The 27,825-nt window shown below is 44.7% G+C and overlaps 1 long non-coding RNA gene and 3 other non-coding genes across 4 annotated transcripts; all 4 read left to right on the top strand.

Moving 5' to 3' along the window:
• The first annotated feature begins 136 nt into the window (after nucleotides 1-136).
• On the top strand, nucleotides 137-4,925 carry LOC140897129 (uncharacterized). Its single transcript, XR_012154686.1, has 5 exons — nucleotides 137-191; nucleotides 743-899; nucleotides 1,684-1,829; nucleotides 3,075-3,120; nucleotides 4,481-4,925. It is a non-coding gene; the product is annotated as an uncharacterized LOC140897129 (long non-coding RNA).
• On the top strand, nucleotides 567-658 carry LOC140897426 (small nucleolar SNORD12/SNORD106). Its single transcript, XR_012154726.1, has one exon. It is a non-coding gene; the product is annotated as a small nucleolar SNORD12/SNORD106 (small nucleolar RNA).
• LOC140897425 (small nucleolar SNORD12/SNORD106) lies at nucleotides 1,500-1,591 on the top strand. The gene has a single exon (XR_012154725.1). It is a non-coding gene; the product is annotated as a small nucleolar SNORD12/SNORD106 (small nucleolar RNA).
• LOC140897428 (small nucleolar SNORD12/SNORD106) lies at nucleotides 3,176-3,269 on the top strand. The gene has a single exon (XR_012154727.1). It is a non-coding gene; the product is annotated as a small nucleolar SNORD12/SNORD106 (small nucleolar RNA).
• Nucleotides 4,926-27,825: the final 22,900 nt, after the last annotated feature.

Raw genomic sequence — 27,825 nt, 5'->3', positions numbered from 1 at the left:
CCGATTCGCGAGCGCCCAGAGCGGTGAGCCCGGGCGTGGTGGAACGAGCGTGGCCCGACACAGAGGGCGCCTCTGGGACTACGTTTCCCAGGTACGCTTGGGTGGAGCATGCGCAGTGAGGCACAGTGCGCTATATAAGGACGTGTTGCGGGCGTGCGCTCTCTTTTTCGTTCCCTTCGCTGAGGGCGCCGGTGAGTGGCTTGTGCGGGGCCGGGGGGTGGCATGCAATCCAATGCAATCCGCGGCCGTCCGCGCCGGTGCCTGGCCCCTGTCCAGCCCCAGCAGTGCCTCGTAGCCCCCGCTGCGGCACTCGGCCTGTATTGATGGGGCGTCCCCTCCGCAAGGGCCGCGGGGAGCCGGCTGCAGCTCGGCCGCGGCCCTTGGGCGGGAGCGCCCTGCTGCCTGGGGGAGTCCTTCGCTAGCGGCTGCCCCTGCCGCTCCAGCCTGCCCTCTCGCTGGCCGCCCCCCAGCAGCGTGTCGCTCCCCCGTAAGAGGGCCCGGGAGTGTTTGTAGCCGCTGACAGGGTTGGTCGCTCCGTGGTCCCGCCGCCGGGGCTCCCCCCGCAGCCCGGTGCACGTGATGACTAAAGCTTTTTTCCCCATCAGAGCGACAGTGTTGATTTCGCTGCGCTGAGCCAGATTGTGTCTGATGCACCAGCCCGGGGAGGCGGCCTTTGCTTTGCTCCCGCCGGATGGCCAGCGGGGCTAAATCTCTTGTGCCTCTTCGGTCTTCTGCTTCTCAGGTCCAGCGAGCAGGAGCGAGCAACATGTGCTGGGGACCCGGCCTGGGAGAGCGAGGCCAGGTGCGGCTCCAGAGTAGAACCAGCAGGAAGCACCGGTGCTCTGGTTACGAACCCACTGTGTCCATTGCCCTTTCTGACCCTAGTGGAGGTGGCAGCCGTAAGTCCGTCTATGAATAAATACCTTTTGCTGCTGTTTTCCAAGTTTGTTTCTTGGTGCCTGCATGTAAATAGTGTGAAACTTTGCTTAGGGCAGCCATATCACCATTTCCCCAGACAACAGATGTAAGTTACTCTTATTTTGCATCCTTTTTGCCACTTTCTCTGTCCAGTATCCTAGTCGCTCTTTGCTATATTAGGCACCTATCTTTAAAAGTGTTGCTCTTTCGTGAACCCCTGTCTCTATCTGCCGTTATAACACTGTTTCTTCTCTTCCACCTGTTTCTCAGCATGTGTTTTCCTTTCTCCACATGTGACCAAACAACTGACTCCTCTATCTTAGGCTTCTATAGCACCTACCACTGTAACATCTAAAGTGCTGCAGTCTTCCATCTGAAACATGTAACTGGTACTCTTATGGCTGATGTATTAAAAAAGTGAAGTGCATTTGTGCAGTTGTATGCCAGCCTAATGTGCAGATAACCAGTTAGCTACATACGTCCCATGTGTCTGCCTTGCTGAAACTGCATGCAAACTAGGATGTCATTCGCATGCTGCCCTGGCACTTCCCTCCTCCAGCTCACTCTGGTGCTGAGATCTCACTGGTGTACATGATGACTAAACTTTTTTCCCCATCAGAGCGACAGTGCTGATTTTTCACTGCTTTAGCCAGATTCAGTCTGATACACCAGTAGGGAAGGGCCCTTTCTCCTTCCTCTCTTCTCTCCCCCTCCACTGACTCATACTCAGTAGTTAATCCCACCCCATGGCTTTGTACTTTTTAGGTCCATGGCAGCAAGGGTGGAGCAATGTGAGCCTGGGAGACCTGGCTCATTGAGAGAAAGGTGACATGGTGACCTGAAGAGTCTTGGAAAGAGAGGACACTGCCCTGGTTAACAAGCCACTTGTGAGCCACTACTAGGAGAGAGTGGTAAGTTTCTGAATAAATATCTTTGTCAGTAGTCTCAAATAATTTCTCCAAGGGAGAGACTGGCTCTAAAACAGTCATGAATCCCACTTATTTATTATTATGATAGTGCATAAGGGCCAACTGGAAATGGGGCCTCATTACGCTAGACACTGTACAAACAATAGTAGACAGATGCTGCCCTGGAGAGTTTACGCTCTAATAGACAAGACAGACATTTAATTCCTTTACCTTCAGGCTAGAAGTTTATGCTTAGTGCCTCCAAAGTAGGAGTGACTGCAGCCTTTTAAACATCGTTTAGGTATCATTTGAAAAAAACACCACCCCTTTCTCTTTGGATGCATCCTTTCTGCAGAAATATCTTGTCCCTCCACTGCCCCCAGATATGTTGCTGACCAAGTCTGCCAGTCTTAGACATCGGTGGCAAATACTGCATGTAAACAGCAGTGCATGTCTAGTGGTGAGGAACACAAAAAGCCAGGGCCCAGCCAATCTACCATTGCACAGGTTGCAGGATGGCAATGGGCACATAGTTGATTGGGGTCATTAAGCTTTGCAAATGGTTTGTGAATGAGGAAGATTTCTGGAAGTCTGGGAGCATTGAGAAATGTCTTGCAAACTTCCCATGAAGTGCAGGCCAGTCAAGGGTGGAAGCAAAAAAGGGTTTGCTGGTGTGTTGTGTTTTGTGGAGACCTGAAGGCTCTGTGAAGCTCAAAAGCTTGTCTGTCTCACCAACAGAAGTTGGTTCAATAAAAGATAATTACCTCACCCAGCTTATCTCTTTTGCATCCTGTTAGGCAGATCCCATTGTGGTAGCTTGATAGTTTGACCTGGAATGGAATGGGTAAATGATAGGATGAGCAGTGGACCAGAAGTATATTGTAGGAACAGCTGCATAGTATCAGAGGGGTAGCCGTGTTAATCTGTATCCACAAAAACAACGAGGAGTCCGATGGCACCTTAAAGACTAACAGATTTATTTGGGCATAAGTTTTTGTGGGTAAAAAAAATCCAGTTCTTCAGATCCATGCATCTCTCCTGTATTTTCATAATTTGATACTTGTTCTTAGCAATTCAGTTAGATTATTAATGGCACTCAATGTGGAATATAAAATAAACCTTTTGTCATGCAAATGCACCCACTTGCTGCTCTGTAGATCATAGACTTTCTAAGATGCAGACTGAATATTTTAAATGCCAGCTGCCCTTGAAAGTCATTAATTCTCCTGTACAATATCTCTCCTGCAGGAACCATTACGTTGTCCATAAACATAGACTTGAGGATCTTCTAAAGGTAAACTGTGGCTTTAATTTTTTTAAAAAAGTGTTTGACAACCTGAAAGGCATGTTCTGTGGAATGTGATGACTTCAGACTTTTTTCCCCATCAGATCGGCAATGCTGACCAAAACTTGCATTTTAGCCAGGCTGTCTGATTCCACAGATGCAGAGATGCTTTCCCTGTTCATGTTGCTGTGTAAATACCAATTCATTGCATATATAGAGCTCCATGGCCTGTATGCCCAAAATGGTTGCACATAAATGCAGGCTACTCTGAAGGCAGACAGCAATTGAGGGTGCTCTTTGCACACATCTCAGTAACACTTGGAGACTATATATGAACTGTCTTCAACATGTGTAACAAACATTAGCTGGTCAGTACTGAGCACAATCCATGTTTTCATGGGACCTGCAGATACTGCTGTACCAGTCTAGTAACTTCAATGACCTACATTTTGTTCTAGCTTCCTTGGCATAGCTGACTGTAAAAATAGCTTGTGTGCTATTACTGCTCTGTTAAAGGTGACTGAGTTTATTTTTGGTGGGGAGGGGTATGGCTGGGGTTTCTGCTGTTTTCACTTGTTTATGATGTGTTTGTGGGTGGGTTGTCAGTAAACTTTTGTTAGTACTTCAGGTCCCATCCTGGCTGAAAGACTGAATGTGGGCCAGGTTTTAAAAAAGTATTAGAGGCCTAAGATGCAGACAGGTGCCTAGTGGAATTTTCCGAAGTACCTACCACTTGATTCCCATTGAAATCAATGGGAATGATGCATCTTGGTGCTCTTGAAAATTACAACTTCTGCTTAGGTGCTTAAGTATCCTTTAGTGACTAGTGTTCATGTTACAGGACTTGTGGATAGAAAGCTCAGTTAAGAGGGGAAAAGAATATTATTTAGTCAAAATTACTTTGAAACTGGTCTTAACACCAAATTTAACTTCAATGAGTAAAAAGAGCTTTTGTTGAAGATTACTGAGTGCCTCAACTTTTCATTCAAGGTGTTTGCCTCCTTTATATGCTTCCCTTTGGGGACTGAAAAGTTCAATCTGTTGTGAAGAAGCAAATAGTCTTAATTTTTCCAAAATCCTCTACAAATTTAAACACAAGTCTGCTTTTTTCAGTTCATTATGTGGGTGTCTTGCTCTACTAAGTTTGCATTTACTGCTGTAGCTGCATTGGGTCTTAAGATGCTCTAGGTGATATGGAGGGAGAGAAGTAGCTGTTCCTTATTTTAGCTTGTGGAAAACACAACACAAGGTTGAATCCTGGCTCAAACTCCCATGTGTCACTCTAGAAGTGCAAAGTGACAAGAGCTGCCTTAACTGTCTGTAAAATTGGCAGAGTTCATATGACTAAATGTTCACTTTCCCTTGACAGGTGAAGGAGTTGTCAATGTCCGCATGAAGCAGAAGTTCTCCTGTGAAGTAGCAGAAAGCTCCTGTTAATATTGCGAACGTTTGTCAGTGACAGCAAAATCTCCTGAGTCTAGGCTGTTGTATCCACATTGCTCTGCTCTGACTTCATGGTCAAACTTCCCTCTTTCTGCGTGGAGTAAGAAATACTGCATGTCCTGCCTCCTTAAGACATGCCATGGAGCTTTAGTAATTTATTCTCTCAAAGCTCATGAGCCATTTCAGTGGAAGGGATTGACCATCTATGAATCTTGACCTCTTTTTATGCAGTAACATACTATGTCTAGTGTTCTTGTGTCCGTAATGGCTGTATTCACCCCATGCAAGCTGGGTTCAACCCACTGCTGTAATGTGGAAGGTTCTTATGTACTAAAAATCATTAAAAGTACTGAGGTAACTTCTTAAATGGATTGAAGTGTGTGCTTCTGTCTGTATATGAATGGGAAGTTCGTGTGGTTAAGCAGAGCCTGGGCCTCTAGGCATCAGGTTGAAATCAGAGCTGTTTTAACCAGATTTCCTGTTGGACCTCAGCCAAGTCATTTGATCTGGCCTCAGCACCCCATGTGTAAAATGAGGATTATGCTTTCCTATGTTGTGAAGATAAATCCTTTAGTGTTTTTGAGGGGCTGAAATACCACAGTAGTGGAGGTGACAAAATACCTTGATAGCCTGTTCTAGACATGGCATGCAGGCCCTGCCATGAGGTGATTCCAATATCTTGGGAAGCTTTTAAATGGTTACATTGAGGAAAATACCCAACTGTCAACTTTTTTTCAGACAGATAAAACTACCCCTCAATCATCCTCCTTGGAGACTTTCTTAAAACCTACTTTGCATGAGATTCTGACATGGTGGCTGGGGGCTCTAAAAGCTGTCTAGGTTTTGTTGGGCTTTTTACTTTACAGAACTGGATGGTCATAATCAAATACATGCACCTGGGAAGGTGGGTGTTGCTTACTGGCAACTTAAGAGAGCCAGAGCCTCAGTTGCAGCAAGAAAGAAAAGAGAACAAGGTTCTGGGGCCTAGTCGGTACATACGGTCTTAGAGCTGGTAATTCATCCTGCACCAGATGGTTTGCGTGCTTTGGGGCCGCTGTGATAGCCAGACTTGCACTGAAGCAGTGAGTTCTTAGTGTCTTGGCTCCCTCATCTCCCTGCTTCTGACACATGGTATTGGTAAAGGGTATATCTACACTACAGCAACAATGTTGGCATAATTATTCTGGCATAGCCCCATAGTGTAGGCACAGCCTATGCTGGCAAAGGGTTTTTCTGTTGGTGTAGCAACACCTCCCTGAATGTGGGTAGCTATGTTGACAGCACTCTTGCATAGCTATAGCAACTCTGATGTAGTTTTTCACTCTCTTGACCAGTGCAGTTATGCTGATACAATTTCCATGTAAAAAGAAAAGGAGTACTTGTGGCACCTTAGACTAACAAATTTATTTGAGCATAAGCTTTCATGAGCTACAGCTCACTTCGTTGGTTGCATTCAGTAGAAAAATTCCATGTGTAGACCAAACCTCAGAACAGATAGCGCTTAGTAAGGGTGGGCAACTGCAGAGCATCTGTTGCCAGTTTTTCCTCTCCACACTTGTCTTTCTCCCCATTCAACTCCTGGAGTCTCACAGAAGAGAACAATGCCATTTCCATTAGCTGGATCTGTATCTACCCCTTGAGTTGGAGTGGAGAAGTTAGCCTAAAGGCATTCTCAGCAGTTGCTGCACTCTTCCCTCATTTCTTTTGACTTGCACAGAAATAAAACTAGGCCCATCCAAGGCTAATAGTTGCTGCTATAAATTACAAAACAAAATTAATGCCTAAATATCATTTCCCCTCAAGAGCTCTGTTCTGTAGATGCAGCCAGGTGACTTCAGAACTTAGAGAAAAACTTGTTCTGCAATCTAAGGCCCTTCAGTGAGGTCTAGAGTTAGCCCCCTCAGAAATCAAGGGGAATCCAACTCGGTTGCCTCTGCTGATCCTGTCAGTGTGATAGGAGGAAGATGACGTCTTTAGTGATTACATTTGCCAGTTCAGGCCTGTAGAACCATTTCTTTAATGAAATGGAGGTACTTAAATGCTGCAGCTTTCTACCCCCATCTTGCTGACATTTGTCTCAACCCCCAGACTACTGTTAATACAGATGCGTAAATGCATACTAACACACAGGAAATCACTAAAGCAGAAAAAAGCCAGTCTGAGTGGCATTACAAGTGCTTACACCTCATAGTAGACATCAGTTCTTCCTTCACACAGCCTGGAACTTCAGATTACTTTTTATCTTCAAAATTGTTTGAGGCACTAAATCACAATAACCACGCAAGGTACATATGCAATGCCAGATACGTCTGTAAGAATTATCCTAATTTCAGATATGGGTAACAATTCAAAATTGATTTTGCCCAAGTCAAAAATGTTATCACAATTAGAGATGAGGATTGCCTTAGTCTTTGAGGTTTAGACCACAGTTAGTCATGGGATGGCAGCTCTGTACACCTAATTTACATATTCTGATGCCACTGATATTAAGCAGTAGTAAAAATCTGTTTTGTTCCCCTCTTAACTGTTGTCAGCCTGTTCTAGTGTGTGCAGTGATTTACCACAAGATACAAACATCCTAATTACTTTGCCCTGTGTGATGAAGCAGAGTTTCAGGTGAGGCGGCAGCTGTTCCTTTGGCAAGGTGACAGCCATTCTCCATCTGGCCTGATTGCTATGTGGCACACAGTAATCCTGGCTGAGTGATGTTTAGCTGTGAGCTGGAAGCAACTGGGTCAGGGTATCTGGGGTCAGCCCTGGTAGATGTTTGGCATTGGTTGAACTGATGACTCCACCAGGGTCTGGCTATGTTTGGATAAACAAGCTGGTAGCACCTCTGCATTCCTGCTGCAATGCACATTCATGCTTCAGAGCTGATACTAAGAGCTGGAATGTGTTCGTTACCTAGCGGCGTCTAGAGTGGCAGGACTCCATTCAAACTCCAGGCTTAATGATGAAAATAGCTGTTACTGATGTGCTAAGGTAGGGGAGTAGTGCAGCAGGTATGTACATTCGAGGTGTGTTTCTAAAACCAATTCTCATGCCATATTCATTAGAACCTCAAGGAACAGGTTTAGTTTTCCACAGCTGTAGTTTTCCATTGTGTCTGCAATGTCCTGGCTGTGCAAAGCTATAAAGTTAATAGTTCATACATGCTTAATACACTGAAGTGAGCTGTGTTTACCTAGGGGCAAATAGTACACCTGGAGGAAGTAGGTGCTAAAATGTTAAATTCTGTACACAATATTTTAAAATTATGCAAATTGTAAGTCAAAATAACACTATATAATCACATCAGTTTCAATTATTTTGGTAATTTATTTCAAAATACCTGTCAGCGAGTATGTCTGCAACAATACAGATACACAAAAAATCCCCCCAAAGTAGAAAGTTAAAGAAACCCCTACAGCAGACCAGTTCCTGTTTCTCTGTGTGCCCAGCCCAGCCAGGTGGTCAGACACTCTTCTGACCCCACCCCACTTCAGAGTTCAGCCATGGGGACCTCCCTGGCCCAGACACTCTCACCCCCTGCCAGAGGTGAAACTAAGCAGGTCTGGTATGGCACAGTGGTAAGAAAGTGGTCACTGGTACCACCAGACCTGCTGATGGGGCAAAAGGGGAAGCTGCCCTGGGGCTGGGGGCTCCTGGCAGCAGCCAGAACCCCAGGTCCTTTAAATCGCTGCCGGAGCCCTGGGCAGCATAGGCTAAGCAGTGCTGAGGGAAGAGCTAGGGGAGTCTGGCCCCAGCCCTTCCCCTTCTGCCTGGGGCCCTGCCCCTTCTGGGGGGCCCAGAGGTACCCCCTCCACCTTGCCCAGGACCCCAGCTGTCCTGTGTACTGGAAAGTCCTTTAAATTACTTTCACCCCTACCCCAATTCTCCTAGAGCCCAGGGATCCAGGGGGAGAAACAGCCTGACGCTGGGTTCTGGGCTTGCATGGAATTTCCTGTATGCCATCACCTCCTTCCTTCAGGGTGTGCTAGGAACTGCAGCTGCTGGGAACCCTCCAGTTCCCTCCTCCTGGCCTTGTTTTCTATTTGCAAGTTGGGCTCAGCTGGGTCCAGGGGCCTCTAATGGCAGCCAACATCTCTGCAGCCCATTTCTGTGGTGGGGGGGGGGGGGGAGGAAATTCTGTGCACACAACATTAATTTCTGCAAAATTCTGCATTGTGCAGTGGCGCAGAATTCACCCAGGAGTAAAGTAGTTGCAGCTCTTAATCACTGCTTCAAGCTAGTTAGTGGCAATTCCTTATGTATGTTCAGCAAGTAGCAGTCAACTAGGCAGAGGAAATATTTAAGCAATAATTTCCTGCAGCATTTAAAATATGGCTTTGTTAGTTCAATGCCCAATAGCAAGAGCCTAATTAATACTCTAACAGATTACCATAAATCATCCCCAGGTTGGGAGGGCATTGCATATTTGTAGGGTATTACTGCTACTTAGAACCGTAAATGACAGTTTTCATGGTGAAGGGAGGGGAAAGGGTGGCCGAGCGAACAGCTGCCTTTAGCGTGTGTAGCCACAAGACAGTGAGGGTGGAAAATTGACTCTCATAATTTAAAGCAGTTTTTCATTAATGTGAGTAGCAATTTTGCTCATTTAGCTACTCCAATCAGAATAATCTCTTGAACTAGAGCATACTGATGTGGGAGCTAAAACACTTCTAATACAGACAATGTTAATAATTTAACTATGTTTAGCAGACACATCCTTTATAATAGGGATTGAAGGCAGCTGAGCCCTGCTGGTTCCGAGGGAGTCCAATAGGAACCTGTTTAGCCAGTTTGAGAGGGACCAGCTGGGATGGAATTTTCTCATTGCCTTTTTTCCCTCAATTTCTTTTCTCCAAGAATAATGGATCAGGATTTCTGCTCTGTCTCACAGGGTTACTCTGCATGCGTATGGGAATACAGCTTAAAATCTACCTCTGGCTACTGCTGATTTTCTCACTGTGGATTGGACATCCCTGTGAATGCCAACAATTCTGGATGTGAGTGTCTGCTGTGCAGGGGTAGAATAGATGTGGGTGGGGAAATCACATACAGATTGTTGAGAACTCAATCCAGATATTTGCAAGTAATTATGGATCTGCAGGGGGTGCTGTGTGCATATGTTTGCCAAGGTTTTGTATGGGTCAAATGGAATTCTCCATCAAATACTCCCATCTGTTTGAGTTGCAGAGGGTAGTTTTATCTGCCAAGTCATCAATTCTTTGTGTTCCTGTACTTTGGTGCTTTCTCCTTGTCACTAGATTAGTGTTGTAATAAATCAATCGCGAGCCTGTAGCTCAAAGAAGTCCTTGACATTTTTTTTCTTTTTTTTCTGCAACAGAGAAGTGAAAGAGATTTGACACACAGCCCTCTCAGAAACCGCTCCTAAGTAAATCTTGAACTTGTCAGGACCTCATGCTTGGAGAGATGGTTAGATGAGGTTTTATTGTACTGTTGCTGAGAGGCACAAAGCCCAGACAGAATATAATTTTCCTTTGCTGTGGCAAAAGCCTGGTTTAGTAAGTGTACCGTACAAAGTTTTGTGTTAGCCAATTTTCCCGAGACTTGCTTCTGTTGGAGTTCCTGGCACTTATTCAAACACGCAGAAGCATAAGGACAAGACTTGCAAAAAGAGGTGTTCAAAAATGGGGCTTCTAAGTAAATGGGAGCTGCTGAATTCTCAGCACTTGAAAAATCTGTCTACGAAAGCCTGGACAGCTAAAGTATTTAGGTGTTGCTGTGTTCAGCAATGTCAATGGAATTTAGACTACTAAGCACCTAAATCCCTTTAAAAATGAAGTAGAGGCTTCTAAATCAGTTAGGCATTGTGATGCTGAGCACAGCAATGCCTAAATACTTCTAAAAATCTGGGCCTAAATAACTATCTAAAGTACCTAGATGCCCCCCATCAGAGTTGTCTCTAAATACTTCACACTCTTTTAATGTATTTATTCTTACAACACCCCTATGAGGTGGGGAATTACACACTCATCCCTGTTTTACAGGTGGAGAACAGTCATAGACAGTCTATGGCCCAGATCCTCAAAGGGCTTGAGGCCCCCAACTCCCATTGTGATCTCAGTGAGAGTTAGGCATCTAGATACCTCTTAGGACCTGGACCAAAGTGACCTGCCTGAGGTCACACACGGAATCTGGCAGAGCTGGGAGTTGAACACAAGTCCCAGGCTAGTGATTGAATCCTTGGACCAGCTTTCCTCTCCAGGATAGGGAAGGATGTAAGAGCTCCCATATTTGAAAATCTTGGCCTTAACCTATTCCTTTAATAAATGGGGGAGGGGAATTACCTCATCTTTAACACTCAGCAAGTGAAATCTGAATTCTTTCTCTGGCCGGGTCTGAGTTGTGCTTCATGTTACCGAAACATCTGTCAGCTTCTAGCGGGGACCAGCCAATTCCCTGGTACAACCACAGGCGCTGACTCCATGGGTGCTCTGGGGCTGAGGAGTGGGGTGTGCTCAGGGAAGGGGGAGGAACTGGGTGGGAAGAGACGGGGCAAGGGTGGAGGTTTGGGGGAACGGGTGGGGAGGAGGAGTGGGGGTATGGAACACCCCCGGGGCCCAGAGGATGCCAGCACTTGTGATAACCACTGTGTGTTTTTGGAACACCAGCTGATGGCAGAAATAACATTTTTGGAATGAGATTGACCAGGGGTTTATTCAAATTCTCCTTTTAAACTGAGAGCCCCAACTCAGAGCTAGTTTAAAGGAAGGTTCCAGTGGGTTAGCACTGTATCCTGCCCTCTGGCCCTGTGGCCGTGTGAAGTAGCAGGAGAAGAGAATGAATGCTGGGAACTGAGTGGATTTTCTCTCTCCTTCGCCTTATCAGTTACCGCAGGAACAGACAATTCCATATATATTTACATAACTTTAAAAAAATCAATCTGGAGTCTCTCACTTGGTTCCTATTTTTAAACAAATGTTTACTTTTCTCAAACAGATCTGTTTCTTGGTGCCGTTAGGGGATAGGGTCTGGGGGGCCAGAAATAAGCACAGATTCTTTCTGTCTGATGTTGCTCTTAATAGATTTACTTTTTTTCCCCATACACCATGAGTGGTTTAATACTTATTTTCCCAAAGACCCTATAATCTTTCTGGCCATATGCTGATTATAATATTATTTTTAGAGCCTATCCTAGCTCTGCTGTGCAGCAGCATTAGCTGATGGGTTAGCACGAACTATTTATTCATTGCAGCATTCTCTCCCTTCTCCCTCCCCTGCCAGCTCCATCTCTAATCTGAGAGTGATACATTGAATAGTTATCAGCTTCTGATACATCAGTTGTGTTGACAGGCCAGACTGTATTCTAGGCAATAATAGTTTGTGATTGCAGTAGGAGAGATCTAGGTCTGACTGTGGAGCACAGTGCAATCAACAAATGCTTTTGACTGTCATAACATCTTGTTGGTTTTCAGCTGATCAACTGATTAATTACCTGATGATGATGACTTGCCTCTTCCTTTCCTTGCTGCTCAGTTGATCCTTTTAAACTGAAAAATGGTTAGATGGCTGCTCTGGAGGCTGTGCATGGTAAGTTCATTTTCCCTTTGCCATGGCAAATGTGTTCTAATGTTGGTTTCATGACAACCATTTATCCATGCAATGAAGAACTGTAAATGCTTTCTTGTGGGTTACAGGAATCAGGATCCTTTTAAAATACATCTCTGGGGCTGAATTTTCTGATGTCTTTGCTTTTAAACACATCTTTAGGTGTATGTTTTTATTATGAGTTTGAATAGCACTTAAGGGCTCCCAAATAGGGACTGAGGCTCCATCGTGCAAGGCACTGTACAAACACTTGTGCCCCACGTTCACTTTCCATTTTTCCCCTCCTTCACACCAGCTGCCACCTACATGCATGCGATTTTACACGTGCAAACACTTCTGTGCATGACACCTGTATGGGCGCCCATGGCAGATTCAAACAGTGGCAAGTACATGTGATAGTGTTTCCCGTGCATCATCCCCACGTTGGGACAAAGGGGCCTCGCATGTGAAATCATCTGTGCGTGCAGGTGCTCGTGGCTCAGAGTGCAGGTGTGGAGGGAGCAAAGTTGAGGTGACATTGTAAACTGGGGCCTTTGTTAGATGTTTATTTTAAAAGAAAAAGGCAGGGCCTGACAATGATGCCATTGTGCACATATGGATAAGCATATTCTAAAAAGCATGCACTGTCTTTTGTCACCACTTGCCATGGGAAAAATTATGTCAGCTTCCCCTGCTATTTGCTGTGAATTCTCTTGATAGCTCTTGATGGCTGCTGCCCAGGTTTGCTTTATGCAGTGGAGTAGTCGCTGCTGACATCATCGCAGATGGATGGGTGGATGGGCTGGAGGGAAGGTAGAGGTGCCCAACGTATTTTGTAGCTTTCTGCTGGTGTTTACAACCCAGGCTGTACCACTGGGAGAAGACTCTCCCTTTTATCACAGGATGCACATCAAGGCCCAGTGCCAGTGTCTTTTAAAATACTAGGTTTCAGAGTAGCAGCCATGTTAGTCTGTATTCGCAAAAAGAAAAGGAGTACTTGTGGCACCTTAGATTCTAACAAATTTATTTGAGCATAAGCTTTCGTGAGCTACAGCTCACTTCATCGGATGCATTCAGTGGAAAATACAGTGGGGAGATTTATATACATAGAGAACATGAAACAATGGGTGTTACCATACACACTGTAACGAGAGTGATCACTTAAGGTGAGATATTACCAGCAGGAGAGTGGGGGGGGGGGGACTTTTTGTAGTGATAATCAAGGTGGGCCATTTCCAGCTGTTGACAAGAACATAAATCAAATCAGACGTCAAGAATTATAACATTCAAAAACCAGTTGGAGAACACTTCAATCTCTTTGGTCACTCGATTACAGACCTAAAAGTGGCAATTCTTCAACAAAAAAACTTCAAAAACAGACTCCAACGAGAGACTGCTGAATTGGAATTAATTTGCAAACTGGATACAATTAACTTAGGCTTGAATAGAGACTGGGAGTGGATGGGTCATTACACAAAGTAAAACTATTTCCCCATGTTTATTCCACCCCCCACCGTTCCTCAGACATTCTTGTCAACTGCTGGAAATGGCCCACCTTGATTATCACTACAGAAGGTCCCCCCCTCCGCTCTCCTGCTGGTAATAGCCCACCTTAAGTGATCACTCTCGTTACAGTGTGTATGGTAAAACCCATTGTTTCATGTTCTCTATGTATATAAATCTCCCCACTGTATTTTCCACTGAATGCATCCGATGAAGTGAGCTGTAGTTCACGAAAGCCTATGCTCAAATAAATTGGTTAGTCTCTAAGGTGCCACAAGTCCTCCTTTTCTTTTTTTAAAATACTGTATAGGGAATGAAACAGTGGTGAGAAGTGTCAGCTAGATGGCCAGGAGACTGTTATGCTCACTTTATTCACAAAAAGAAAAGGAGGACTTGTGGCACCTTAGAGACTAACAAATTTATTTGAGCATAAGCTTTTGTGAGCTCACCGATGAAGTGAGCTGTAGCTCACGAAAGTTTATGCTCAAATAAATTGGTTAGTCTCTCAGGTGCCACAAGTCCTCCTGTTCTTTTTGCGAATACAGACTAACACGGCTGCTACTCTGAAACCTCACTTTATTCACAAAGCACAGGCAACAAAAATTAAAGCTTCTCTGCATCCACCTCTTTACTGAAGCGACCAACAAGGGCCAGTTAGGGCCTGATCCAACTCCCATTAGTCTTTCCATTGATTAGAGTGGGCCCTAATTGCATATTGTGATGTGGAGCCTGGGAACAGGGCTGAGCCCTCCACCGTAATGTCAGATGCCACAGAGCAGTGGCTCTCAATCTTTCCAGACTACTGTACCCCTTCAGGAGTCAGATTTGTCTTGCATAACCCCAAGTTTCACCTCACTTAAAAACTACTTGCTTACAAATATCAGACATAAAAATACAAAGGTATCACAGCACACTGTTACTGACAAGTGGCTGGCTTTCTCATTTTTACCATATCATTATAAATCCATTGGAATATAAATATGATGTTTACATTTCAGTGTATGTATATAGAACAGTATAAACAAGTCTGTCTGTATGAAATTTTAGTTTGTATTGACTTTGCTAGTACTTTTTATTTAGCCTGTTGTAAAACTAGGTAAATAGCTAGATGAGTTGATGTACCCCCTGGAAGACCTCTGCGTACCCCCAGGGGTAAGCATACCCCTGGTTGAAAACGACTGCCATAGACCGCCCCAGGGGCCCCCATGAAGCTGCATTTCTTAGACTTGAGCCCCAAGTGGTGGGGCTCAGAGCCCCGGGCTTCAGCCCTATGCAGTGTGGCTTTGGCTTTCTGCCCTAGGCCCCAGTGAATTTAACACTGGCCCTGCTTGGTGGACCCCCTGAAACCTGCTTGCAGCCCCCAGGGGGCCCGAGACCTCTGGTTGAGAACCACTGTTCTAGACTGTCTCAGTGCTGCTGCCTTCGGCAGCAGGGTCACTTTTTTTACTGTGTAAGTCGGCACAATAATACTTAGCTGTAGTAAGGGGTAGAGGGCTTAATGAGTGTGAGAGATGGACTTTGAGATCCATGGATGAAGGGCAAGAGCTATTCTCATTGCACCCAGACAGGGTGGTGGTGGTGTACAATGCGTGAGTTTTGCATGGTGGTCCTGATTGACTGTATGGAGTTTTTTTGCAACTCATTTCCTGGTAGTTGCACATTGGTACCCACTAGTTAGCCTACAGCAGGTACAGTATCTACATTTGGCTTGGCATATATGGTCATATTTCCCTGGTGTGGCTGGCCCCAACAATGTTAGCAGTCTGCTACATACGTACTGTTCAAAGTAACTCCGTTAGCTCAAAGGTGATGGAAGCTTGTGCTTTTGGTCCTGGGCTCTCCCACTGATAAAGGAAGGCTTGCACTTAAAGAGGAGAGAGCATGACCCTTAGAAATAAGAAAACATTTTGTTAGAATCACTCCGTGAGAAAAACAGTCCCAGGCACTTTCAGGGTCACCACTGTCTCTGCCCTTTGTTTATTCGACCATGGGCACATGCAGTTGCCTGATTCACTCACACAATGGTGACAAATGCATAAACAGCTGCACATCTAAATGATAGAAAAACTTGGCTTTTGTGCTAGACTTAAGCGTCAATCCCCTGTTGATGTAAAAAGGCATAGCTGACATCTCTCTGACAGATGTTATTTCAGGCCATCTGTAATTGCAAGAAGGCAGCACTGTATTGGTTACACTTGATTTGCACACAGTTCACATTTCAAAGGTTTTCTGTTCACCCAGAAGAGAGAGAAACTTACTACGACTATTTTATTTTACTTTTCACAGGAAAGTTTGCCCTCTGTGAAATCTGCCTTTGGGCTGAGTAAATGCCTCAAGCAGATGTGGCTTGGGCCTCTGGGCTGGGTACCTGACACCAGTGTTTGAAAGCAAACCTTTTCTGAGCATTGGTTGTGTGTTGACAGTTGCTTTTTACAGTCATTTATTTATAGCTCTGATTTTCCTGGAGATCTAGAGAGGAATCCATTTGAGCAGTTTCATTAGTCAGCAGTTTATGTTGCCATGGCAACGTTTTATGTTGCTGTAAGGACTAAGGGCAAACGCAAAGGGACAAAAGCTGTCAAGCAGACCAGGAGCAATTATTGCCTCTCATTGGTTTCGAACTCACTTGTTACACCATAGAAAGAGGCCTGTGGTACACAAGGGCTGCTGTTAGCTTGTTTAGTGACAATGAATTGAGACCTGTCTCTTCCTGCTGCTGGCTTTGACCGGGGCCTCTTTCTCTCTTCTCAGCTGTGTGAAGCAGATTCCCTGCCAGCCTTTCCACTGATCCGTTTACTCTGCTTGGGGCTGGAGTAGTTTTCATGCATAGCATGCAGTGCCCCCATGTGAGGTTACTGGCTTTAAGTCAAATGCACGTAGACGTTGGCATGGCGGGGTAGTTAGTGCTCGCTAATCAGAATGAGAAGTTATGTGCAGTCTGGGCTAAAGCCAAAGCAGCTAATGAATGTGTTTGCACTCAAACAGACCTGGGGTTTTGTCCAGCAGATCTCACTATGCATGCTCTGTTCTGCTTTGCACTCTCTGTAGAAGCTGGATGCCCACTGAGATAAGGGCAGTGCTGAGATCAGCCTGCATGTTTATGCAGCAAACACAAATAAATCCCCTTTCTGCTCTTTACCATAAAAGGACATCATGTGCTGACTTTCACTGAGGCTATCCCATGTCTCCTAATCCTGCCCAAAGTATGCAGAGTAACATGGCAGTGCGGAGAAGAGGAGGCAGGATATCAATTACTTAACATTTATGCTTCAAATTGGGCAGCTTCTGGATGCTGCACAAATAGGATGTGCCAGGCACAAAGGATGGTGGGGGCTGTTTCCTGTGAGGCGCAATGCAGCCTTTTCTCTGCAAGTGGGCGTCTCTCTCTCTCCATGGATTGTGTGCAGGTGTGTGAAGTTACCAGCAAGTTTCTTGCAGTGTCTTTTCGAGATGCACTGTAACCCTCTCTGCAATAGGAGGAAGGTGGGGAGTGTCCAGGGAGCTGCATCCTGCTCTTCCATGTGGCTCATTCCTTACAGCAATGCTGAAAACACAGATTCCCCTCCAGGGAAGAGATTGTGCTCTTGAAGTGTCAGTTTCTGGTGTAATTGCGAGATGTGAGGGAAAGCTAGTTCTTTGCTGTAATAAAATAAAAATCGGTTCTGATTCAAGTCAAGCTCCTATTGGAGTCCTGGGGAGTTTGCTGGACTGATGAAAAACTGAGTGTTTAAATCACACTCCCACCCCCATCCCCAAGATCCTTATACTGAGGGGATCTCCCTCATTCCCTTCAGAATGGGGCTTGGCTGACTTCATTGCAATATTCTCCTCCCTCTTCTTCACACCTTGTTCCGTGGCTCCTGGGATCCGTGTGGAGGGCCACAGTGGTCTGGGAAAGGAGGGGGCAGGATGATAGAGGACAGATACAGATCATCTCCTCACCAGCCCTTTGGAACTTGCAGCAGGAATCTGCCTTTTGGGGGTGTCCCTCAGGGAAGTGTCAGAGACAAGAGCCCCATTAGCACTGTTCCATTGGAGCCATGCTGCAGAGTCGGGCCACCAGAGACCCAGAACCAGGGTGGAGGCATGAGGCCTCCTCACAGAGAGTCATGGCCTCCTGCAGGTCCCCCTCTCCCTGGGGGATCTGTGTGGATCTGGAGGGATTGTGGGGGCTGGCCTGTGGAGAGAACCCTCTGCCAGAAGGATTGATGAGCAGCTTCCATGAGGAGCAACTTGTGGCAGTTTCCTTGTCTTTAGCCCTCTCCCGCCAGCTGTTGGGACCTCAGGAGTTGGAGCAATGTGAATAATCGTGATGTTGTCTCAGATCTGTTTATGCCTGCTGTGCCTTGGTTCTCAGCCATGCTGATAGAGTTGTGACTCAGTTCAGGGCAGCCTTTGAGATGTGGTGTTACATGGCGCCCTTTGTCCATGAGACCTAAAGTAGGTAGAGGATGGTAAAACACCGTTTTGCGGTCTAGCTTTTTCTAACGTTAGTGCCTGCTGTAGAAACGGGGTGGCTCGGAAGATGTATGGCCAAAAAGCTATTCAGAAAAAGAACGTGCTTAACAGTGCAGTGAGGGAAATAAATGTCATCGGGCCAGTGCTTTTGTATACCGGTGTGAGACCAAGTTCATGCTGCTGTTACGGAGAGCAGAACCTGATTGGAAAATGTGTAAGCTGGATCAACAAGGAGCTCACTAGCTATGCAGAGAAAGTTCCAAATCAGAGGAGGAACTGAATAAAATGTTCCTTGGTGTAATAGCAGATCTGGCCTCTTAGCAGCAGCCTTGTAATCGTCATGTCATCTTGCTCAGAGCACTATTCTTAATAGAGCACTGAGCATCTGAAGGAGGAAAAACCCTAGGGGGCAAACTTCCTTGTTTTGTTTTTGTCTTGTTTCGTTAAATATAATAACCACCACCAACTCTGTGATTTCCCAGCATGTGGACTTTCACAGGGAGTTCAGTTAATATGGGTAAGTTGAGCTGGGAGTGGATGGTTACATGCTGAAGGCTGTGACCGACTGCATAGTGCTGTGCAAATGTAACCTGCTGGTCAGTGTGGGGTATTTGTCTGCCTCCCAAACCACAGATGATGCGAATCTGTTACAGCTCCCAGCTACAGTGCCTGGCTCTTTAGCTTCAGCTCGAGAGATCTCCAGTTCATTCTCTGGTGTCAGTCAAGATAGTGGCCATTTCACAAATATAACTAGAGGATGTAGTCCCTGCTCCAAGGAACTTACAATTGAAATTGGGTACAAACTATATCATTCCGATGCACAAGACAAGCTGAAACACTAAACTAAGCAAGGCAGGTGTTTCTTTATTTAATAAATTGACCAGAATATTCAAAATTTTCCCCATGCAAAGATGTCTACCCAGTTCTGCACCTAATTTGCTTTGGAAATCATTTCCCTCATTGGACGGAAGACTGTTTATAATTCAGGGATCGGCAACCTTTGGCATGCGGCCCTCCACGGAAAGCCACTGGCGGGTCAGGCGAGTTTGTTTACCTGCAGCGTCTGCAGGTTCGGCTGATCACAGCTTCTACTGGCTGCAGTTCGCCGTCCCAGGCCAATGGGGGCTGCGGGAAGTGGCGTGGGCCGAGGCCACATGCCAAAGGTTGCTGATCCCTATAATTGAACATGCAAGTGGCCAGTTATGGTAATTTATATGTACAATTGTCTGATTGGCATGCAGATTAGGTGTGTAATTGTGCATGCATTTTTGCAAGAGGAATATTGATGCTATGGGTTGTGTTCTGTACTTGGCAGGTAAAACTGAGAGAGCTGGCAGGAGAAGTGCTTTGGAGGTGGAGAGGGAGGTGATTAGCTGCATATGGAGCAGAAATCAATCTTCAGTTCACCAAGTCTACCTGAGTGACTTGCCCACTAAAGCTGTTCCCTTTCCACTTCAGCAGAAAACAGAGGTCCAGAGAGAGGAGATGACCTGCAGTCTCTTTTGTATCAAGTAATCTCCAAAGATGTGATCCAAATTAATTGCGCACATGTGTGTGTGGGTGGGGGGGAGGGAGAAGGTGTGTGTGGGGGTGTTAGTGAATCTTAGCGCTGGTAAAAGTGTACCTCAGCCTATCCTAGAGCGATTACTAGAGTCAGTTGCCGGCACCCAGTGCCGAGAGGCAAAACAACAGCAGGGTTTGGTTCGCTACCCGGTGTGCTTCACCCAATAATCACAACGGGGTGGAGAAGCAGAAAAGTTTATTTGAAGCTTCAAAAAGGTACAGGGAGAATAGAATCTCAAATCCTGCACACAAAGCAGGAAGTTACACAGGCTTTTATACATCCTTTCTTCAGCATACTTATCCAATAGCAAGCTTCCCTAAGTATCCATATAGCCAGCTTACAACAAGGGGGAGAGTTAAGCCCAGATCCTCAACAGTATTTAGGGGCCTAACTCCTCTTGATATAAATTTCAAGGGGAGTTAGGCCCCTAAATACCATTATTTGGGCCTCAGTGCCTATTGTGGTGGTGATTCTTGTGACATGGACACATATCTGATATGAACTGGGCTGAAACCACTAAGTCATTTCTGGCAAACAGCTGTCAGATTTTCAGTCATTATATGAATCCAAATTCTTGAGAGGGTCTTGGATACTCAGCCATTGAAATCTGTGCAGTGGGTCTTAGCATTTCATCATCCCCATGCCCTCAGTCATAGGAAATGATGGCTGAATGATGTCAAATGGCTGCAAACATCAAGGTCTTTGTCTCATGGAAACAACAGTTGGAAAAGTCTTAAGTCACATCTCCTTTATCTAACTTCCAGCAAAGGTTTGTTCCTTACACTCTATTCTGCACGGCTTGTAATATAGCATTTAAAGCAAAATTACAATATGATTTTTTAAACCTCTGCTTGGATTTCACAAATAGAGTTCTCTTGTTTCTGCCACATGGTGCTAGTGAATTCCTCCTCTGGCTTTCCCCACTCCCATTGACAGTATGAGATGCTATTCAGCAGTATTTCCCTTATCTGCAGAGATTAGAAGGGAGAGTTACAGCTAGTCAGTGATACTGGTAATGTGATTTTTGGGTTATTAGGCCTTTTTCTTGGGCTCATTTAGCATGTTATTAAAAGTTCTTAGTTCTTTTAAAATGTAATTATTTAAAGTCTAGTGACCCCTTTTGTTATTCAAATCTGTCTTCTGGCTGTTTTCTTTAAGGCTCTCTGCTCCAGACAGTGTTAGGCTCATATTGTGCTAAAGTTAGCAATAGAAATGTACAGTATGTTTGCATTTAGAAAAGGATGAGGGAGGGATTGGGGAGGTTGCCTAGAAATCTAACTCTATGGAAAAAGAGAGACAATAAAAATGTATGTGAATTTTCTTTGACATGATGCTCTGGGATATAAAGCTACCTCAATTCACTGAGCAATTACTCGAAACTTAGTGCATGGCATTTACAACTGGATTCTCCCCTGGCAGGACGCCAGCTGATGAGCAACTTGTGGTAAATACAGTTATTTATTTGTACTGCAGTAGTGCCTAGGAGCCATGGACCAGGGCCCCATTGTGGTAGGTGCTTTACCAACACAGCACAAAAATATGGTCTCTGCCTCAAAGCGCTTACGATCAACTATAGGACAGGAGACAACAGACGGATACAGAGAGAGCATCATCCTTGAGTTCATTGCTGTAGAAAACACATAGGAAACTCGTGGTCCTTGTCCCAAGGATCTTAAAATCTAAGGGATGGATCCTGCAACTGGCTTTGTGTGGGTGGGCCTCTGCACCCCCACACATTGTTTTCGCTGGGGCTCGGTACTCTGCCTACGCAGAGCTAGTTACAAGATCAAGGGCCTAAAACGGCTGCCAAGAGCTGTTCAGCAGTATTGCTCTGGCTGATCAGCAGGAGAGATTGGCTCGGGGTCATGGCATTCTCCCCCCATCACCCAAATCCTAGAATCTTCCGTTTGTGAATTTTTAATCTCCACAGCAACTAAATGTCACCAACAGAAGGCTGCACCTTCAGTTATCCTTAATAACCACAAATAAAGGACTCCCCAGACCCCCACCCCATCCCTACGAATGCAAACCCCAGAAAATATCCATCTGCAGAATTCTTTATAGAGCTAAACTTTTCTCTTGTTACATCTTTCCATGAAGAGGTCTTTCATATGCTGCCTGCTATAACAACTGCAAGAAATAATAATTTTGAGAGTCCAAAAGGAGCCTGGGCTGTGAAATTAATATTGTTCTGTGGTGACGGAGGTTAAATAGATAAATAAAGCTTTGATTTGGAGCCCCATAATTTAAACCTGGAACCACCTGAACAGTGTTGAAGTGATAAAAGTTTAATATAATTTTGAAGGAGAGAGAGAAATTCAGGTTTTCCCCCCAGCATGAAAAACAACAACTAAAATAATTAAGCTATTTCTTTTGCCTAAACTGCAAAGTATAGAAAATTGCATATACTGATGGCATACATGGCAGCTTTGCTTATTCTAAGAAAATACAAAACTGCAAAATCTAAAAAAACACCTGACTGACTAACAATCTCTTGAGTCCATGGTTGCTTCTGCTTTCATTTTAGAAAATAAGCATGGCTATTTCTGCCACTGTGGTGAGTTGTATCAGCTGAGAAAAATATTATATAGTAGACTAGTTTGTACAGGTGGTTATTCATTCCTCCCATCTGCATTATTATTACATATTATTTGTATTGCAATAGCACCTGAAGGCCCTGGTCAAGATGAGGGCCTCATGGGGAAGAAATATACCATCTCTTATTTCATTACAGATCCTTAATGCAGTCATGGTTAGAGAAAACAGGGCCCTTTGCTGGCATATTCCCTAGATGAGGTCCTGTTAGTTGTTTCCCACCCTCCCCTCTTCCCACCACCACCACATATGGGCCTGCTCCAAAGCCCCATGGAGTCAATGAGAGTCTTTCTGTTGATTTCAGTGGGTTTTGGAGCAGGGCCTATTTTTTTTTTTTAAACTCCACAATCTGGTGTAATTTTATGCTGCTACTCAAGGTTGTGCAGATTGCCTAGACTGCATCTGCGGATACTGAATGTACCATAAGCAGCTGCACTTGAACTTCTCTCAGCTACTAGGATTTGAAGACAGGGCGTTCTGTATGTAAGTGGAAAGGTAAATTTCACCTAGATGAGCTCACAGGTTTAATCAACTCCGTGTCACAGCCATCCTTGATCTTCAAGCGGGCAGTGTCCTGGCTGACAAATAAGCATTCAGCTCTTGTGTAGCTCAGCTACGCTTTTATTGATTTACAAAGGTCTGTTGCAGTTCAGGGCAATTGCCTCTGCATTCCCTCTCTGTGGTCCACCCAAGAGCACCCATGTTAGGTTCCCAGCCTTCACCTCTCCTGGGTGAAGACCCATATCTCACACCCTCCTGACTGGGGGTTCCTAAAGGCTGCACAATCCCTGCCTACACTGTGATTTCCCCAGTAACCCAGACTGCCTAAAGGGTCAATGTCTGCCCTTTGCTTTCTCTCCAGAGACTATTTCCAGGGTATGGCCTGCAGTTATATGTTACCACACAGCTTTTTCTAAGCAAGCACACTTATTCCTCCGTATTACAGAGGAAACCCATAAAACCCCATCAAAGTTCCTATTAGCATGCTAATAAGCTTACCAGAGTCACCGGACCGTCTTCTCTGGCCTTGATAGGTCAAGTCCTTCTAACTCTTCTGAAAGGATTAGGGACCTCTGTCTGGACAGAAGGTCCTGTGCATCTTCTGGATCAGAAAGCAGCCCCTGAGTCAGTTTAACCTCAGGCTAATTATCCCAAAGTCTTTTTTTTTGTCTGTTGGTGTCTGGAGAATCCAGCTGGAACTAGTCTAGGCGAGACATGCCAGAATGTGGTGCCTCTCTGTGGGGGCTGCTGCGTCCTGGCTGATTTGCCATCACCACCACCACCAACAACCCCTATGGTTTTTAGTTCCTGGATTTGCTGTGGTAGCCCTTTCCCATGGAGTAGAACACAGTTCTACAGAAACCATTCATTTAAAAGAATGGATCCCAAAGATATTGTCACAGGATCAGCTCCACTAACCAAATGGCCAAAAGAGTCCATTTATAGGATCCAAAGGCTAAAACAAGGGAAGGGAAATGAGCTAGGCCCACCTCAGACGTTCACTGTGAAATTGAGAGTCTGTAACCAGTGTCTAGATATTGTCTTGCTGGTTGCATTACAAATACAGAGAGAGATTACATCAGGGCAGCAGCTGAGAAATGCTGTCAGATGATGGGGGTGAGTCTACAGTCATTCTGGTGGCTACTGTTACAGTGTCCTCTTCAATGAGAGGGTAGCTACAGGAAGCAGAGTGGTTCAGAAGCTAGAGCATGGGCATGGGAATCAGGACTCCTGACCAAGTTTAATCCTAACCCTGCTACAACCATGGGAAGGTCACTTCTCTGCTTTGTGTCCAGACCTGCAAAGGCTTAGACAAGTAGAGACCCAGTAAAGTCCATGGAACTACATGTGTGAATAAGGGCTGCTAGCCAGGGCTGGCCTTGCCATGAGGCGAACTAAGGCAGTTGCCTCAGGTGCCAGACTGTGGGGGGCACCACTAGGACCCAGAGTGTAGAAAATTGTATCTGCTGCTGATGCATATGTATTCTCTCTACTCTAGATGCACAGAGATGGTGGAGTGCTGTGCTGGAGGAAGGAGGGCACAAGAGACCTTTCAAAGTTTTGGCCCAAGCGAGGAGGTGTGGGGGCGTCATTTGAGCTCCCTGCCTCAGGTGCCAAAACGTTGTGGGCCGGCCCTGCTGCTAGCATAGTAAAGACTTTGCAGGATTAGGCCCTATTAACACTGTGATGAAACATTTGAAAAGGGTAATTGACATTTAGGAAGCAGGTGTCACCAGAACTGTCTGACTCCTTGAAGCCATGTGCTGCTCCTTTGAGTTAGGTAAACAAACACAGGCAGAGCAAGCTCCTCCCCCTTTGTGGGCTCCACAGGAACTCTGCCTATTAAAGATTAAACCAGGTGCTCTCCTCTGACCTCCTAATTTTCCTGACGAGTTGCACTCTCAGAAGGCCAAAGTAAATATGACTAGACAACCTGGGTGTAACAATAATCCAGCACCACTTGTGCAGCAGGGCCCCAAACAGCATCTAGGCCTGTCCAGGAGAATCAAATCTTTTTGCTACCTTTCCTATTCTATCTGTTTACAAGTTATAACTAAAACCATTGTCAGTTTTTTGGGAGTTCCAGATTTCTCATTCTGTACCTGATTATGAGCTGTTTCCTGAGGGTTTATCATTGCTGGACTGGTGCTTGCTAAGATTCTGTTACACTTCATTTTGCCATTTGACCTGGTTATGTCCTCTACAATTACTGTATTCTTGCTACCCTAGCAAAACTCTGCAGTGAGCACCATTGTGTGGGGCCGGGGCTGTGCAAACCACTCTCTAAGAATATGAAACCCTTGACCTTGGAGGATTTTGCTTTTCATTTTGAATTGTCAAAAACTGCGAGAGTTCACTGAAAATCTGACTTCAGCTAGAGTTCTGCATGAATGGCAATTTAGGCCTGATTTAGGATTTAGCCCAGTAAGTGTTCTACAAAAGGTCGTGAATCTTATATAGAGGCCTTGTATTAGAAAGAAGAAGATTGGCAAACCCAGAGGAGAGTGAGTCTGTGAAAATCAGGGCTTCCTGGGATTTATTGCAGAAAATTACTTATTTTTAATATATTTTGGGAGGTGAAGAGGAATTAACATTAGATCCATTATTATAATTAATTAATGTTAATGCAGATCCAACTCTCACTGAAGCCCACGTGAGACATCTCATGATGCTAAAAGACCTTTTATCTGATCCTAATTTTGCTATTTTATAAAGGGAAGCTTTTCAGTTCCACAGATGCTAAGAAACTGACATTATTCATTCTGTTTTAAAGTGCGTATTCTACAGTTCGTTGTAATCTACATACATTTGACCAAGTATTTTCAAAACCTTGCCTGGATCAATCAGATATTAATGGCGTGTATCTTTAGTTACCGAATAGCTTTGTTTAAAACCAAGGTTTCTTGCTGGATGTAATTATTTCCCCTGGCAACTTAAAATCAAGGTTGTTTTATTTTAAATGTAATTGCTTTCCTCGGTAGCTCGCATGGCAACCTAATGAGGTTACGGATGATGGCCCTGATGTATCAAAGCATTTAAGCATGTTTTTAAAGTTAAATATGCAATTAAGTGCTATGCTGACCCAGGGCCTGTATGATGATAGGATTGCCTTTGTGTTGATTTTCTTTCCTTGATAATCCGGGGGTGAATATTTGATAAGTTTTATAACTGGGTGAACATAAGGGTTTGAATATATAATGATACCCTCAAATAGTTGTTTCCTGCACTCAGAAACTGGATAAGAAGCTCGGAAGTCTAGAGATCTGTCAAAGCCTGAAGTTGGCAGCTGGAATTTGTGTATGACAGTCCTTTGCACTTGCTACCTTCCGATAAGCCAATTCAGCTGGCCCTGAAAAATCAGTAAATAAACAAATAACTGAATGGCTTCATTAGTTTTGTCTGGACTAATTTATCCTGAATTAATTTACACAGAGGTACAGCTCTAAATCCCAAATAAAGCCCATGCTTCATTCAAGAACCATTTTTCATTGTCTTTTCAGGATAATTCATTGTAAGAAAATCCTGAAGTTTTGCTTAGATTCATAAGTCGTCCTAAAGGAGGGAGATGTTGACTTTTGCATTTTAACCTTATGAATTGTCATATGTCAAAAACATAAAAGGGGCTTGGACATGAGCCAGTGCCAAATTGCAAATATTTCCTTAAAGAGGCCTAGGGTGGCAGATTTGGCTGAGCCATATCTCCTGTCCTAGGTAACTGCCTAGTTTGCCTAGAGCTAGAGTGGCTCCTGGCTGTATATGCACCATAAAAACTGGAATGAGGTGCTGAGGGTTATGTGGATGTTAGAGAGGCAAAGCAGAGCAAGTCCATGGAGAGTTCTGAAAACCAGCAGAGTGTTTTTGAATTAGTCTGGGAGATGAATAGGGAGCCTGTGACAGTGACACAGGGGATACTGACTGATCTATTCCCTCTTCCCAAAGGAGTGTGACAGTCAGTGTTCTAGAAAAAAGAAATGGAGTACTTGTGGCACCTTAGAGACTAACCAATTTATTTGAGCATAAGCTTTTGTGAGCTACAGCTCACTTCATCGGTTACTCTGAAAAGTGTTCTAGGGTTATTCTGGGCTCGGAAAAACTCTTTGCTAACGCCTCACAGTGTTGGGTATGACCCAGGAACAGGTAGTGACCCAGTGCTATCCCAGTGTGAGTGTGCAGAAACTCCAGCTTTCACTGGAAAAGTGGCTCTGCCCTTGGCTTTTCCTCCAGTTAGGAGAAAGTAGTTTCTGACCTGGAATGCTCAAGGGGGCAGCACTTTTTAAAGGTAGTTTCCCAGGCTTTTTAATATACAGTAGAACCTCAGAGTTACGAACTGACCAGTCAACCACACACCTCATTTGGAACTGGAAGTACACAATCAGACAGCACAGATGGGGAAAAAAAAGCAAATACAGCACACTGCTGTGTTAAATGTAAATGACTAAAAAAAATAAAGGGAAAGCAGCTTTTTTCTTCAGCATAGTACAGTTTCAAAGCTGTAGGAAGTCCATGTTCAGTTGTAAACTTTTGAAAGAACCACCATAAGGTTTTGTTCAGAGTTATGCACATTTCAGAGTTATGAACAACCTCCAATTCCCGAGGTGTTTGGAACTCTGAGGTTCTACTGGATTCTTTAGGAGAAACAAAGCAGAAAGCAAAAGCTTTAGTCTGGGTGTGAAATGTGCCAGTTCCAAATAAACAGGTTGCTTCTGGTCTTGTTCTAGTGGGGAGCAAAAGGGGCATCAGAGAAACCACTAAAAGCTTTAAAAATGTGTTTTATTTACTTAAAAATAAACAGTCTGACCACTTTGGACCTGCTCCTGCTTTCATTATAGACCATGGGAGTTTGGCCACTGATTCCGATGGAAGCAGGTTTGACTCTTTTATGTCCAGTGTCACCGATGAATTCCCCCTTCTCTTCCAATTCAGGAACAGAAGACAGAGGAAACTGAACTGAATCAGTGATTTGCTATACAGAGTTCTGCTTCACCAAGCTCTAGCCCTCACCTGTACCATCACTAGTCTAGTGGAGTGTTGTAATTAAGAGAAGAAGAGGCAGAGAGACTGGATAAAACTTGGTATGCTATGGGTGTTCAAGTCTTCATTGCTGGAGTCCAGGGAGA

Source organism: Lepidochelys kempii, chromosome 13 (genome assembly GCF_965140285.1).
Source record: "Lepidochelys kempii isolate rLepKem1 chromosome 13, rLepKem1.hap1, whole genome shotgun sequence".
Lineage (NCBI taxonomy): Eukaryota > Metazoa > Chordata > Testudines > Cheloniidae > Lepidochelys > Lepidochelys kempii.
Note: the sequence above shows the minus strand (reverse complement) of the source record. Positions and strands in the feature narration are given on the sequence as shown.